The following is a 3,824-nucleotide window of genomic DNA, read 5'->3' on the forward strand; positions in this document are numbered from 1 at the left end:
CACCGAGTACAACGAAGATTGCTTGCTTGAAGAATCTCTTTCCCCATCTTGCCAATCTCTATAGTAAGTCACCACATCCTCTATTATGTCCACAACTTCTTCTTCGGTTTTGTTCATGATTGGACCACCGGCCCCTCCATCAAGACATGCCTTGCCTTGAGGACTCAAACCAACATAGAATATTTGGATCAATTGATATGTTGGAATTCCGTGGTGAGGACATTCTCTTTGGTACTCCTTGAATCTCTCCCATGCTTCATAAAGACTCTCATTTGGTTTTTGCTTGAACCCTTGAATTAAAGCTCTTGCCTCCGCCGTTTTCTTTTGAGAATAGAAACGGGACAAGAAAGCTTTAGTGACATCATCCCAAGTTCTCAATGAATTGGGCTTCACCTCTTTGTCTAGCCATTCCAAAGACCTTCCTATGAGGGAGAAAGGGAACAACTTAAGGCGGATGAATTCTTGAGACACTCCATTAACCTTGATTGTGTTGCAATATTTTTCAAACTCCTTAAGATGGTTCAATGGGCTCTCGTTCTTTGCCCCACTATATTGTCTCCTCTCAATTAGGGTGATCATTGCCGGCCTAATTTCAAAATCGTTTGTCGGTGTTGTAGGTGGAGCTATGCCGCTCTCGAACCTATATGCACCGGGCACTCCCAATTCTTTCAAGGCAACTCTTGGTTGTTCTCCCATGACTTGCTCTTGTTCAATCTCTTCGCTTGAGGAACTATAATCCAAAGTCTTGTTTGCTACTCTCCTCCTTGAGAGAGTTCTTTCAATCTCCGGATCAAAGGGAACAAATGAACGATCTCGGGACCTATGCATACAAAACTCAAAGGAAATATAAGTAGCACGGCTACAAGTGTAGCCTAAAGTGTAAAATCTTTTTGTATTTTGCAAATGAAATGAAATAGACTCAACAACAACATGCACTCAAAGCACCATTCCCCGGCAACGGCGCCATTTTGATGGGATGAAGAACGGTAGGTCGTTGGGCTACCACCCCACCCAATCAAACAAATTTTGTAACTCAACAAACCCCTATTAAGTGTAGTGGTAAGTCAAGGTCGAACCCAAGGGAATGGAGGTCGAATGCACAATGCCTAAGTCAAGCTATTTCGAAGTCAAGTAAAGGGGGTTTACGAAGGAAGCTAGAGCTAGAGCTAAATGATGCAAGAACTTGTATGAAATCAATCTAAAGACACTAGGGCAATGGATCCACATGTAATTGTAATGGAAAATGGTAATTTGGGAGGTCAAACCGACTAAATCAAGTGATATGAAGGAAGATCATCATGTATCCAAAAGAGCATACCAAGATAGTTCACCTAGAGGTCTAACTAGCGTCAACTACGCTAAACACTACCTAGGGAACGTCACAAAGCACCTCAATCGTGAAATTGCAAGTTACTAATCAATGGTCCGTATCATAGCAAGCTCACAATGCAATCTAGTGCAATAATCAAAGATGGCCAAACTTCAATCAATCACACACATGCATATGAATTATCAACCAAATTTAATCATATCATCAACTCCATCAATTATCCCCAAATTACTCTAATCCATCACTCAAACATGCTTCACCATTTCCCTAGCTAGAAAACTACTCACTAGCCAAAGGAATCAAGATCAAAATTACAACAATCATCAATTTCATCATCAACATAATTGAAATCAAAGATCAAACCAACAATCAATCAAAAATCAATAAAACTACAATCAATCATCAAACAAGCTTCAATCAATCAACAATAACATGGAAAACAAATGAAATCTACTAGAATCAAACTTGTATTGAAATCAAGAAGAAGATCCTTACAAAACTTTGATCTAAAGATCAATAACAATGAAGAATTCTTGAGCAATCACCAAAAATCATGAGTTTCTCTCTCTAAAGTTCTTGAGTTTCTCTCTCTAAAATTCTTTCAAAAACTAACTATCAAATCCAATCTAAAGCTTCTTACTAAAAATAGGAAGAAATAACTATATATACAAAGAGAAGGTCGGTATTGACGCCCAAAAATAGACCCACGTAGGTGCGGGCACTCGGAGGAGAGAGAGTGGTGCGCACGGGACACACCCAGATTGGTGCGCCCGCACGCACCAGGTGTGCGGCCGCACCCGACCAATGTGCGGCCGCGCACTGCCTGGGTGCGCCCGCACCTAGCTGGGTCTTCCCTCTTCTTCTCTTCGTCCTAGCTCAAGCGGTGCGCACATCCTAGATGATGATGATGGAGGACAAAGTAGGTAGAAACTTTCTTGATTTTCTTGAAGAGTATAAGCCATGAGGAAGGCATATACAAAGCCTTGAAGCTTGCCCCTTGGATCCACCTTTGACTTGAAGCTTCTTGCACCATCTTTAGGCATGAAAACAATGAAAGCTCATAGAGAGGAAGCTCGGGAATTCTTGGACAATCAATTACCACCTACAAACAAATGATAAAAAAACAAGTAAAAGAGAAAAATAACAAGTAAACTAGAAAATGCATGAAATAGAGAAATTAACTACAAAAAGCATAAAATGAAGAAAACAAGAATAAATCTAAGGAAACTAAAGAAAAGAGATATAAAAAGAAATAGAATTCATCCAAAAAGGGACCAAATGAGTGCCATAAATGTCACTCATCATTGAGATATCTTGTGACGTTTCCTAGCTAGTGTTTGATGTAGTTGGCGCTAATTAGACCTCTAGGAGAATAACATGATGTGCTCTTTTGGTTGCAATTTCAGTTTTCCCTCACATTGCTTGACTTGATTGGTTGACCTCCCAAATTGATTGAACTTCATTGTTGATGCATGTGGATCCATTCCCCTAGTGCCTTTACATTTGATTTAGTACAAGTTTATTGCATTGATTAGCTTAGTTTTAGTTCCTACCATAAACCCCTCACTTGACTTCGGAGTAGCTTGACACTAGGCAATATACATTCAATTTCCATTCCTTTGGGTTCGACCTCGACTTACCACTACACTTCCATAGGGGTTTGTTGAGTTATAAATATTGTTTGATTGGGTGGGGAGGTAGCCCAACGACCTACCGTTTCCTTGTCCCATCATAATGCCCGTAGTCTCACTTGAATGCTTACAAAGAGTCATGTATATTGTCTTTGGGTAAAAGTTTGTTGTGAAACAAACTAGTTAGCTCCCACTTGAGCTATCTTAGTCTTTATTGAGCCATTCAGCTCCCACTGAGCCACCTAGCTTTTACTAAGCCGGTGAACTCCCACTGAGCCACTTAGCTCCCTCTGAGCCAGTGAACTCCCAGTGAGACCAAGAGCCTTAGACATATACTTGAAAAGACTTTTAGAAGTTATTTCTATCCATAACTGAATATGCGTCCTTTCTTAGCTTCGACATTTTGTTTAGTGTAACATTAGTTATTGTGCGAATCTTTAAGAACTTTATAGGAAGGGTTGCGAACCATCATCGTTCGAGTCATTTTCAAATGACATCGAGGTCTCCATGAGGACATACTAGTGTCTTTGTGGAGTTGTTTATGAAAAATTCCATTCATAACTTTAAAACGGTCACGTTTGGCTCAAGTAAACATCGCTCGATCTAATCTAGACGTATTAATATCTTGCCAAGTCGATTCTGTACTTCACTATACTCTTGAGCTATTCATGTCAAGTTTGTTCACATTTGATGAATATAGCCATATCCTTTCAATATTCTTTGTGATACGTTGAAGCAATTGAATCCTCTTTAGCTTTCGGAGTCAATTGTCTATACCAAGAACAATAGCTCTTTGCTTTGTCGGCTTCAACAAGTATGACTTGCATGTCTTAGAACGATGATGAAAAATTCTCATGCCTGTT

At 39.8% G+C, this 3,824-nt stretch overlaps 1 non-coding gene across 1 annotated transcript; it reads left to right on the forward strand.

Annotated features, from left to right (window-relative positions):
* The first annotated feature begins 205 nt into the window (after nt 1-205).
* On the forward strand, nt 206-311 carry LOC145599858 (small nucleolar RNA R71). Its single transcript, XR_014104113.1, has one exon. It is a non-coding gene; the product is annotated as a small nucleolar RNA R71 (small nucleolar RNA).
* The last annotated feature ends 3,513 nt before the right edge of the window (nt 312-3,824 follow it).

This window comes from Chenopodium album, chromosome 20, assembly GCF_948465745.1.
Source record: "Chenopodium album chromosome 20, dcCheAlbu1.1, whole genome shotgun sequence".
In the NCBI taxonomy this organism is placed as follows: Eukaryota; Viridiplantae; Streptophyta; class Magnoliopsida; order Caryophyllales; family Amaranthaceae; genus Chenopodium; species Chenopodium album.